Genomic DNA, 13,197 nt, shown 5'->3' with positions numbered 1-13,197 from the left:
TGTCACCCTAGTGAAAATCACATTAGGTGTGACAATTGTGCAAATAAAAAATAAAAAACCTTTTTTGTCTGTTAAATAAAACCAGTCGTCACTGTCAGTTCACGCCACAGTTGCCAGTTTTTTTGCCTGCAGGGCAAATTGTTTCACCCTAGTGCAAATCACATTAGGTGTGACAGTTGTGCAAATTAAAAAAAAAATACAAAATTTGGGCTGTTAAATAAAACCAGTCGTAACTGTCAGTTCAAAGTTACCAGTTTTTTTTGCTTGCAGGGCAAATTGTGTCACCCTAGTGCAATCGCATTTGGTGTGACACTTGTGCAAATTTAACAAAAAAAAAATGACAGGCAGAGGAAGGCTACCCCGCAGGGGCCGTCGTGGTACTGGGATTTCCTTTGGCCCTAGAATGGCCAGTGTTCAAAGGCCACGTACCCTGAACCCCCAAAGTTCTGAGGACTTAGTTGACTGGCTATCACAAGACACCCAATCTACTACAGATTCCGCTCGGCACCATCCTTCTCCTCCTCTAGCTTAGCTTCGGGCATCTCTCATGCTACCACTTGCCCGCCTGCCGCCACCACCAACACTAGCACCACAGCAGCTTTACTTGATCCATCAGAGGAGTTATTTACACATCAGTTTGAAGACATGAGTGATGCGCAACCATTATTGCCAGAGGATGTAGTTAACAGGGATATGTCTCAGTCAGGCAGCATTACACACATGGACGTACGGTGTGATGATGATGTTGTACCCGCTGCTGCTTCCTTTCTTGAGGTGTCAGATAGCGGTGAAGGTGTTGATGATGACGATGTGTCCGTGGATGCCACGTGGGTGCCCGCTAGAAGAGAAGAAGAGGGGGAAAGTTCAGATGGGGAGACAGAGAGGAGGAGGAGACGAGTTGGAAGCAGGGGGAGGTCGTCGCAAGGAGCTAGTGGCACAGTCAGACAGCATGCATCAGAACCCGGGGTCAGCCAGACGGGACACCAATCAACGCATGCTGTTGCCACCACCAGAGTGCCATTATCGCAGAGCTCAGCAGTGTGGCATTTTTTTGTGTCTGCCTCTGACAACAGCAAGGCCATTTGCAACCTGTGCCAGAAGAAACTGAGTTGTGGGAAGTCCAGCACCTCCTCCTAGTCCAGCATCTTCAGCCAGGTCAACCACTGCTGCCCTCCTTGCCCCCTCTCAACCATCCGCCTCTCCATCTCTCGCCTTGAGCAGTTCCTGCTCATCTGCCCACAGTCAGGTGTCTGTCAAGGAGATGTTTGAGCTCAAGAAGACAATGTCTCAAAGTCACCTCCTAGCAGGGCGTCTGACAGCTGGCTTGTCAGAACTGCTAGCCCGCCAGCTTTTACCATACAAGCTGGTGGAGTCAGAGGCCTTTAAAAAATGTGTAGCCATTGGGACACCGCAGTGGAAGGTACCCGGCCGAAATTTTTTTGCACAAAAGGCAATCCCCAACCTTTACTCCACTGTGCAAAAGGAAATTATGGCATGTCTGGCACACAGTGTAGGGGCAAGGGTCCATCTGACCACTGATACCTGGTCTGCAAAGCATGGTCAGGGCAGGTATATCACCTACACTGCGCATTGGGTAAACCTGGTGACGGCTGCCAAGCATGGAATGCGTGGCTCTGCAGAGTAGTTGGTGGCACTGCCATGACTTGCAGGCAGGCCTGCTGCCACCTCCTCTACTCCTCCTACTCCATCGTCTTCCATAACCTCCTCGGCCGAGTCTTCTTCCACTGCTGCGTCTTGCTCCACATCACCGGCACCCCCCCCAGGTGCTATTCCACATCCCGGATACGGCAGTGTCACGCCATCTTGGGGCCTCAAAGCGGAGAGTTACACCGCACCAGCACTCCTGTCGGCCCTGAACACACAGGTGGACCAGTGGCTGATTCCACACCAACTGGAGATCGGCAAGGTGGTTTGTGACAACGGAACAAATTTGTTGGCGGCATTGAGGTTGGGCAAGTTGACACATGTGCCGTGCATGGCACATGTGTGTAATCTGATTGTACAACGCTTTGTGCTCAAGTACCCAGGCTTACATGATGTCCTGAAGCAGTCCAGGAAGATGTGTGGCCATTTCAGGAGTTCTTACATGGCCATGGCGCACTTTTGAAAAGGACTTCCTGCATTATAGAGTCTTCTGGACTTTGTGATAATTTAAACTTGAATTTTCAAGAGCACTAACCATTACACAAAGGAACGCTTGTTGCTTGTGATTTTTTAACTTACATTTTCAAAAGTAAAATACAGAGAGAGAGAGAGAAGAACTCTGTTTCTTTATTTGATGAAAAATGTTATTTAGAAAATAATTTCTTTGTCCGTTTCTCCGTCCTGTATTATAGAGTCTTCTGGACTTTTGGATATGAGCTTGTTCTTATATTTCAGCCACGTGTACATGCCTAATTTTTCTGTCCTCTGGTGCTGCACTTTTTCTGCTGCTGCAATTTTTCTGGCCGCTGCTTTCATCTTGATTTGATGAAAATTTTTATTTTGAAAAGGATTTCTCTGTGATTTTCACCGTCCTGCATCATAGAGTCTTCTGGACTTTCTGATCATTTAAACCTGAATTTTCCAGAGTACTAACCATTACACCAAGGAACGCTTGTTGCGTGTGATTTTTAAACTTACATTTTCAAAAATAAAATACAGAGAGGGATGAACTCTGTTTCTTTATTTGATGAAAAATTTTATTTAGAAAAGAATTTCTTTGTCTGTTTCTCCATCCTCCATTATAGAGTCTTCTGGACTCTTGGATATGCGCTTGTTCTTATTTTTCAGCCATGTGTACATGCCTAATCTTTCTGGTACTCTCTGCGGACATCTCTGTCCATTTTAGCAACCGTGCATATTAGATGTATGGTAAGGGTAGCATGGTGACTCAGAGGTTAGCACTGCTGACTTGCAGCGCTGAGGCCTTGGGTTCAATGTGCTGCCTAAAGGGGGGATCTAACTATGTGCTGCCTAAAGGGGGGATCTAACTATGTGATGCCTAAAGGGGGCTCTATGTGCTGCCTAATATGGGGGAATCTATGTGCTGCCTAAAGTGGGGATCTAACTATGTGATGCCTAAAGGAGGGCTCTATGTGCTGCCTAAAGGGGCCTAAAGCTCGTTATTCCAAAGAATTTAGGAATAATAGGTGATTTATGCCCTTTATGGATTAAAACCAGACTCTGCATCAACTATGTAATTTGCCATGGATCCCTCTCCAGGACACCACAGTCCAGGTATTAGTCCCCTTGAAACAACTTTTAAATCACTATTGTGGCCAGAAAGAGTCCCTGTGGGTTTTAAAATTTGCCTGCCCATTGAAGTCAATGGCGGTTCGCCCGGTTTAAAATTTTATGTTCACGACATCAGTACTGTATAGTGGTTTCAAACTGTAGCCCTCCAGATGTTGCTAGGCAACTCACCGGCTTCCATAGGATAGAGGGAGCCGCATCGCCGTCCTCTGCTGCCGCCAATCCCCGCCGCCGATCGTCACCTCCGCCGATGGGTAAGTGGACTTCAACACTGGTCCCCTTCGGTTTCCCCATTCTGCCCCACCTATTATGGGTGGGCAGAACGGGGAAACCGAAAGTTAACCTCCCCACCCCCGATCTGCTATTGGTCGTCGCTTATAGACGACCAATAGCAGGGATAGGACGGGTGGCACCCCTGCCACCTCACTCCTATCCCTTCAGGGGGATCGTGGGTGTCTTGGACACCCCTGATCCCCCTTATTTTCCGGGTCACCATAGACCCGTATGACATGGAATCGTGCAAATCGCCGGTGTGTCGATACTTGCATCAGTTCTTGGTGAAAAATTGCTACATTTTATGAAAAAATTTAAAATTTTGCATTTTTCTAACTTTGAAGTTCTCTGCTTGTAAGGAAAATAGACATTCCAAATAAATGATATATTGATTCACATATACAATATGTCTACTTTATGTTTGCATCATAAAGTTAACATGTTTTTACTTTTGGAAGACATCAGAGGGCTTCGAAATTCAGCAGCAATTTTCAAATTTTTCTCAAAATTTTCAAAATCGGAATTTTTCAGGGACCAGTTCAGTTTTGAAGTGGATTTGAAGGGCTTTCTTATTAAAAATACCCCATACATGACCCCATTATAAAAACTGCACCCCTCAAAGTATTCAAAATGACATTAAGAAAGTTTGTTAACCCTTTAGGTGTTTCACAGGAATAGCAGCAAAGTGAAGGAGAGGGAATTTTTACAAGGGGTAATAGAAGAAAAAGCCCCACACAATTTGTACCCAATTTCTCTTGAATAAGGAAATACCTCATATGTGTATGTGAAGTGCTTGGAGAGCGCAGTAGAGGGCTCAGAAGGGAAGGAGCAACAATGGGATTTTGGAGAGTCATTTTTTATGAAATGGTTTTTGAGGGGCATGTCACATTTACACATTTAGGAAGCCCCTATGGTGCCAGAACAGCAAAAAAAAAAAAAAAAAACACATGGCATACTATTTTGGAAACTACACCCCTCAAGGCACGTAACAAGTGGTCCAGTGAGCCTTAACACACCACAGGTGTTTGGCGACTTTTCGTTAAATTCGGATGTGTAAATGAAAAAAAAAAAATTCACTAAATTTCACAAAAATTTCCCCCCCAAAATTTGTAACCCCATCTCTTTTGAGTATGGAAATACCCCATGTTAGGACGTAAAATGCTCTGCGGGCGAACTACAATGCTCAGAAGAGAAGGAGTCACATTTGGCTTTAGAAAGCAAATTTTGCTGAAATGGTTTTTGGGGGGGGGGCATGTCGCATTTAGGAAGCCCCTATGGTGCCAGAGCAGCAAAAAAAACACATGGCCTACTATTTTGGAAACTACACCCCTCAAGGAACATAACAAGGGGTACAGTGAGCCTTAACATCCCACAGGTGATTGACGAACTTTCGTTAAAGTGGGACGTGAAAATGAAAAATTTGATTTTAACACTAAAATGCTGGTGTTACCCCAAACTTTTCATTTTCACAAGGAGTAATAGGAGAAAATGCCCCAAAAATGCCCCCCCAAAAAAACACATGGCATATTATTTTGGAAACTATACCCCTCACATAATTTAATAAGGGGTGCAGTGAGCATTTACACCCCACTGGCATTTGACAGATCTTTGGAACAGTGGGCTGTGCAAATGAAAAATTAAATTTTTCATTTTTACAGACGACTGTTCAAAAAATCCGTCAGACACCTGTGGGGTGTAAATGCTCACTATACCCATTGTTACAATCCATGAGGGGTGTAGTTTCCAAAATGGGGTCACATGTGGAGGTGGTCCACTGTTCTGGCACCATGGGGGCTTTGTAAACACACATAGCCTTAAATTCCAGCCTAATTCTCTCTCAAAAAGACCAATGGCGCTCCTTCTCTTCTGAGCATTGTAGTTCGCCTGCAGAGCACTTTACATCCACATATGGGGTATTTATATTCTCAGAAGAAATGGGGTTACACATTTTGGGGGGCATTTTTCCTAATACCCCTTGTGAAAATGAAAACATTGGGCTAACACCAGCATTTCAGAGAAAAAAAAAACAAATTTTTAATTTTCATGTCCAACTTTAACGAAAATTTGTCAAAATTTGCCTGTGGCGTGCTAAGGCTCATTATACCCCTTGTTACATTTCGTGAGGGGTGTAGTTTCCAAAATTCAAAACCGCTGTAACGATCAGCCACCTCTGTGCAAATCACCAATTTAGGCCTCAAATGTACATGGCGCTCTCTCAATCCTGAGCCATGTAGTTTATCCCCAGAGCATTTTACAAACACATATGGGGTAGAAATTGCGTTAGAAATTTTGGGGTCTTTTCTCCTTTTACCTCTTGTGAAAATTAAAAGTATGGGGCAACACCAGCATGTTAGTGTAAAAATTTTAATTTTTTTACACTAACATGCTGGGGTAGCCCCCAACTTTACCTTTTCATAAGGGGTAAATGGAGAAAAATACCCCCAAAATTTGTTACGCAATTTCTCCTGAGTGCGGACATACCCCATATATGGCCCTAAACTGTTGCCTTGAAATACGACAAGGCTCTGAAGAGGGAGAGCGCAATGCGCATTTGAGGCCTGAATAAGGAATTTGCAATAGGGGCCGACCCAGATACAAGGATGGGGCTTGTCTCCCCCAAAACCCTACAGCAGTGTTTACCAAACAGGGTGCCTCCAGCTGTTGCAAGACTCCCAGCCTGCCAGGACTGGGGGTTGTGGTTTTTCAACAGCTGGAGGCTCCGTTTAGGAAACACTGCCATATGAGACATTTTACATTTTTATTGGGGGGGGGGGGGGGGCACATGTAAGGGGGTGTATATGTAGTGTTTTACTTTTTATTATTTGTTAGTGTAGTGTTTTTAGGGTACATTCACACAGGCTCACGGCAAGTCTTCCGCTGGGAGTTTGAGCTGCGGCAGAAAATTAGCTGCAGCTCAAACTTGTAGAAGGAAATCCACTGTAAACCCGCCCGTATGAATGTACCCTGTACATTCACATGGGAGGGGGGGGCGCCCCAAACCTTCAGCTGTGGCAAAACTACAACTCCCAGAATGCCCTGACAGACCATACATGCTGGGAGTTGTAGTTTTAGAACAGCTGTAGGCACACTGGTGGGGACCCACTGAGTTAGAAAACAGACTCTAGCTCAGTGATTCTGAGCCTGGTGCCTCCAGCTGTTGCAAAACTCCAACTCCCAGCATGTACGGTCTGTCAGTGCATTCTGGGAGTTGTAGCTTTGCAACAGCTGGAGGCACACGGGTTGGAGTTAGGAAACAGATTCTAGCTCAGTGTGTCTACAGCTGTTGCAAAACTACAATTCCCAGAATGCCCAGACAGTCAGGGATGCTTGGCGTGTAGTTCTGCAATATCTGGCCCTTCAGATGTTGCAGAACTACAACTCCCAGCATGCCCGGACAGTCTGGGCATGCTAGGAGTTGTAGTTATGCAACAACTGGGGGAGAACATTTTGGAGACCACTAAGTATTCTCAGGACCCCCCTAGGCATTGCAAAGGGATGCCTGCTGATAGATATCAGCAGTCATCCCGGTCTGATCACCGCCCAGCGGTGATCGGAAATGCGGAGGGCGTACAGGTACACCCTCCGTCCTTAAGTACCGGAACGCGAGGGCGTATCCATATGCCCTCTGTCCCCAACAGTTTAAGGGGTTAAAGGGGTACTCCAGTGAAAAACTTTTTTTTTTAAATCAACTGGTGCCAGAAAGTTAAACAGATTTGTAAATTACTTCTATTAAAAAATATTAATCCTTCCAGTACTTATTAGCTACTGAATACTACAGAAGAAATTATTTTCTTTTTGGAACACAGATCTCTCTGCTGACATCACGAGCACAGCACTCTCTGCTGACATCTCTGTCCATTTTTTAGAATTGTCCAGAAAATCCCCATAGAAAACATATGCTGCTCTGGTCAGTTCTTAAAATGGACAGAGGTATCAGCAGAGATTATTGTGCTCCTCATTCAGCAGAGAGCTCTGTGTTCCAAAAAGAAAAGAATTTCCTCTGTAGTATTCAGCAGCTAATAAGTACTGGAAGGATTAAGATTTTTTAATAGAAGTAATTTACAAATCTGTTTAACTTTCTGGCACCAGTTGATTTAAAAAAAAAAAGGTTTCCACCGGAGTACCCCTTTAAGTCACTTATTTATTTCGCAAGCAAAATAGTTCAGATTCTCTCCCACTCTAAAATAACAGAACATGCCAATACTGAATTCACAAGCTTATTTTTTTTTTGTTTTGTTTGACTCCCACACAGTTTCCTCTTGCAATTTTCTGTAGGAATTCAAGCATTTGGGGTGGCTGGCTTCTGTGTGGTGTAGTTTCAGAGATTTGCTACTGGAGTTTCTAGTAAATGGAAATATCATAAGTAAAGAAGTTTTTAATGAAACCGTAAATTCCAGTATCTGCTTTCTTCCTAACCTTCTGGAACGCTTTAAAGATATAAAACATGTACTGTATGTTAACTTACACGGAATAGGATCGTGAGGCTGTGTGATTGTACAACAGTTCTGACATTAATCCCAGTTTTTATTAATAAAATTGAAATTAACAAAATCTTTTATATAATAAATGGAAGACAGGTTTGTTGTTAATCTGCATATGCAAAGCTAAAGATGTTGTGCAAACCAGATAAAATGAACTTCAACGCACCTGGAAAAATTCACTCCCCTCAGAGCATAGATGGCTTAAGCAAGCCGGATCCAATTCCATAAGTGAAAAGAGTGCTGGCTCACATGCATGCAGTCCAGATTTTTTATTCACAATGCACCAAAATGGTAAAAATCCATAGTAGTCCTGAAACTCTTTAGTCAGTTCTTGCAGGATTTGCTGAGTGGAAATGTGTTACGTAGTGATGAGCGGCAGGGGCCATATTGGAATTTGCAATATTTTGCGAATATATGGACGAATATTCGTCCTATGTTCACAAAATTTGCACATTCACTATGTTCGTTTTTTTTTCAAATTTTAATGAAATTTGCATAGTGCGCATGCATGATTATATCTTTCACCTTATAGAAGGGAGGGATCAGTGTCCTCTGGAAGTGCCGATATATTTGAATATTCGCATTTACGAAATATTCGTGCTCCGCTCCTCACAGTAAATAATATTGGAGCCTTCTTTCGACCGCAAGCTGGAAGCAGGGAGGGATAATCACTTTTTTTTACACAGTACACCTCATTGTTGTGATGTGTACTGTAAAGAAGAAGAAAAACAAATATTCATCATTACGAATATATATCGCTATATTCTAAATATTTGCGAAATTGCAAAGTGCCGATATTCGCAATAAAAATTCACATTTTGAATATTCGCACTCAACACTAGTGTCACTCAGACCCCTACATCTGGTTTACAGTAAACTTCACTTCCTGGTATTGGGGTTGAATGTGTCACATTGCCACATAGCCCATCACTGGCCACAGGGATTAGCTGAGCAGCACTGACATATTGGATCCCAGCACGAGGAATTGCAGCATGGCAAAGCAGTGTTACTGGAGGCTACAGATACCGATAGAGAGGTAAGAATTGTTATTTTTTTGTTTTTGTTTGATTGTTTTTTGCCAGCTTGGGCATGTTTGTTAAAAAAAAAAACTGTTTGCCCAGCAACTCCTTTTTGATGCACTGAATAGGATGCTGGGCTTATCTCCTTGATCTACTATGTCTACTGGAAGTGTATCCATACGGTTTTTGTCCATACATTGGTCTCACTCCGGAGCAAGTGAAGTGGTGCAGTCCTATTTGTGAAATTGGGTTTGATGACAGACATGTCAATGGTTTTGATCATTCAGTAACTGAGTGTTTAGACTCAGTCTGAACTCTCCAAGTGAAGCACTGCACATGAGAAGCCCTGCCCAAGAGAAGCACTGCCTATGATTTCTGTCCAGCTGCTCTCATAATATAGACTTATAATGGCACCTCTCTAGTGCAAAGCAGGTGTAAAGCATGCTTCAAGGACATTTAAAAGATGTTGACTTGGCTTCCAAATTCTGCAGATCTCAATGTGATCAAGTATCCATGGAAAATGTTGGTTAAAACATCCAATCCACAGAGACTTCTCCTCTCATAGGTGACACCAGTAGATGTATCAGACAATAGGAGCTTAGTCTCACCTCTCCTGTAGAATGTTCTCTGCAGAGGTCACAGAGCATGCTTGCAAACCTCCCAAACACAAAGTATAGTGATTGGAGATGTTCGTTGTATCTATGTCTATGGGGCTTGCCGTAAAGCATATCACTAAATGCTATTAAAAACAGCTGAGCCATGATGACTGTCCCTATAATAATGTACTAAAAATAAAATTAAGAAATATAATTAGAAAATAAACACAGATTAGAAAAAAAAAGTGTTTCTTAATAAAAGAAAAACAGAAAATTATCAGGCTGGCAAAATTATAAAGTTAAAAATCGAAAGTTTAAAAGAACATCTTAAATTGGAAATAAATCATGCGGGAGTACTAAAAACTCTACAGAATAGCCATTGTATTGTTAATCATAAACAAAGAAGTCACCATTTGCACACAAATATTAATAATAATCCCCCCACTCCAACTTCTACTATTAAGAAGAAAAATCTTGTACATATTTCAACACCATACAGTTTACCCAAATCAAGGAGATTATTTTGGAAACTAAGAAAAACATGGGGGGGGGGGGGCTCAGCTTTATGTAGCTCTTTCAAATCTGGCAGGGAGCTACTATAGGTGTGAAAAGCACATGAAACACCACAAAAGAAAAAAGTAATACACCTGAATGCAATAACACACCTCTCATAAGAAATGTCTTTGACAATAAGTATATGTCCCTTTACTGAACATAAAATGTTACAAAAAATACAAGGGACACACAGTTTAGAAACATTTAAAACACCCAAACATCTTGGGCAACCCAAGATACTAGGTGGTGGGGGGCAAAAAACGGCACACCCACCTATGGACACCCACTATCCGGTAACAACAATATTTATGTAAAACACTCCCACTGTATCAAGAAAATAAGAGATGTAAAGAAAGCAATTCTGTGGAAATGTAGTAGCAATATATGCACAGTGGCAAAAGGAATATACCCCCTCTACTTCCACAGAGTTGACACTATACGCTATTCAGGCCCTTTTTTCTGAACTGTAAAAAGTTATCAGTGTAAATATGCAGTAATCACCTGGTTCAAATGGCATTCACTCCCGTGTTCTAAAGGAATTAAGTAATGTAATAGACATACCCCTATTTTTAATATTCAGGGACTCTATAGTAACAGGGACTGTTCTCCAGGAATGGCGCATGGCAAATGTGGTGTCAATATTTAAAAAGGGGTCAAATGGTGACCCTGGGAATTATAGACCTGTAAGTTTAACCTCCAATGTATGTAAATTGTTTGAGGGTTTTCTAAGAGATGCTATTTTGGAGTATCTTGATAAAAATAAATGTATGACTCCATATCAGCATGGCTTTATGAGGGATCGATCCTGTCAAACTAATCTGATCAGCTTTTACGAGGAGGTGAGCTCCAGACTGGACCAGGGTGAATCGCTGGATGTGGTATATCTGGATTTTTCCAAAGCATTTGATACATTTCCACATAAAAGGTTGGTGCATAAAATGAGAAGGATTGGGCTGGGGGAAAATGTGTGTAAGTGGGTAAGTAACTGGCTCAGTGATAGGAAACAGAGGGTGGTTATTAATGTTACTTATTCTGTTTGGGTGACTGTTACTAGTAGGGTATCACAGGGGTCCGTCTTGGGTCCTGTCCTATTTAATATATTCATTAATGACCTTGAAGAGGGGTTGAATAATAAAGTAGCAATCTTTGTGATTATACTAAACTCTGTAAAGCAGTAAACACAATAGAGGACAGTGAACTGTTACAAATGGATCTGGATAGGTTGGAGGTTTGGGCTGGGAAGTGGCAGATGAGGTTCAATACTGATAAATGTAAGGTTATGCATATGGGGAAGAAAAATCCAGGCTGGGATCATGTAATAAATGGGAGAACACTTGGGACGACTGACGTGGAAAAGGACTTAGGAGACTCAGTTAACAGTAAATTTAGCTGTAGTGACCAGTGTCGGGAAGCTGCTGCCAAAGACAAATAAAATCATGGGGTGCATCAATAGGGGCATAGATGCCCATGTCAAGGAAATAATTCTACAGCTGTACAAATCACTAGTTAGACCACACATGGAATACTGTGTACAGTACTGGGCACCAGTGTACAAGAAAGATATAGTGGAGCTGGAGAGGGTTCAAAGACAGGCAACCAGGGTAATACGGGGAATGGGAGGACTACAGTACCCAGAAAGATTATCAGTATTAGGGTTATTTAGTTTAGAAAAAAGAAGGCTTAGGGGAGACCTAATAACTATGTATAAATATATCAGGGGACTGCACAGAGATCTCTCCCATGATCTATTTATACCCAGGACTGTTTCTATAACAAGGGTCATCCTCTACATTTAGAGGAAAGCACAGATGGGGATTCTTTACTGTAAGAGCAGTGAGACTGTGGAACTCTCTGCCAGAGGAGGAGGTGAAATAGTTCAAAAGGGATCTGGAATCATTTTTGGAGAATAATAACATCACTGGTTATGTATACTAGATTTATAGGGACAGAACGTTGATCCAGGGATTTATTCTGACTGCCATATTTGGAGTAGGGAAGGAATTTTTACCTCTAGTATGAGGGTTTTTTGCCTTCCTCTGAATCAACTCAGTAGGGACTCAATATGGTTATAGGTTGAACTTGATGGACTCTGGTCTTTTTTCAACGTTATGAACTATATAACTATGTTACATAGGTCACGGGGGTCGCGCAAGTCACGCGACTTGTACAGTCACATGACCCGCGATTTATTCAGATGGACCATAATATTCATATCCATTCACACTTGTTCCAAAATACTTAGTATATGAGCTCTGAATATAGTGCATAAGTCTTGTTTTCAACTGCACCGCTGAAATCTGGAGCTGATATCCGCCCACATAGCAAATCATCACATGACTGACACAGTCACGTGACCTACAATCAGTTTGAATACATCAAAATCTTAGTTAAAATACAGTTGCAAGGGCAATCACATCCCATAGTTAGTATGAAAATAAGGCACAGACAACCAAATATACAACATACACGGCACTTCAATTGAAGATAGACAAGCGTTCAATCATGTGATTGATTGCCACATAACTTGCGGTCCATATCATGTGATTAATTGTCCATGATTCACGGTCCATATCATAGGTTACACATAATACAAACAGCGCCGCAAACAATATGTCAAAACTCCCATCTGATCATATAATCACGTGACCAATTGTCTACTCCGTAACCTACATACATACATAAATATGTGACCATTTTGAATATGGTCACCAATAACAAGAATTCACATAGATTGGTGTACTTAGCCTGCCCCTTCCTGTATCCTTATTAAATAAACAGTAAAGAAATATATATTATATATAAGTGTGAAGGTACAATAAATGAGATATACAATGAAGTGATAAAGTGTATGAAAATTTTAATAGTTATGAATGTAGAAGACTTGTGACCATTATAGTGGTTGAGTATTGTACAGGATAACTAAAGATAAAAAAATAAAAGAGTTACAGTTTTGTAGGATGGCTTATATCACCCCTTTTTTTTTGGGGGGGGGGGATATGGATGTAAGGTAAGTATGGT

The 13,197-nt window shown here is 41.9% G+C and overlaps 1 long non-coding RNA gene across 1 annotated transcript in view; it reads right to left on the bottom strand.

The window, feature by feature from the left end:
* Positions 1-8,011: 8,011 nt before the first annotated feature.
* Positions 8,012-13,197, bottom strand: part of LOC130267235 (uncharacterized) — a 112,798-nt gene continuing 107,612 nt past the window's right edge. The window contains exon 3 of the long non-coding RNA XR_008843114.1: positions 8,012-8,719. This is a non-coding gene — a long non-coding RNA (uncharacterized LOC130267235). The remainder of the gene's footprint in view (positions 8,720-13,197) is intronic.

The sequence above is a fragment of the Hyla sarda genome, chromosome 4 (assembly GCF_029499605.1).
Source record: "Hyla sarda isolate aHylSar1 chromosome 4, aHylSar1.hap1, whole genome shotgun sequence".
Lineage (NCBI taxonomy): Eukaryota > Metazoa > Chordata > Amphibia > Anura > Hylidae > Hyla > Hyla sarda.
This window is presented reverse-complemented; position numbering and strand designations above follow the sequence as displayed.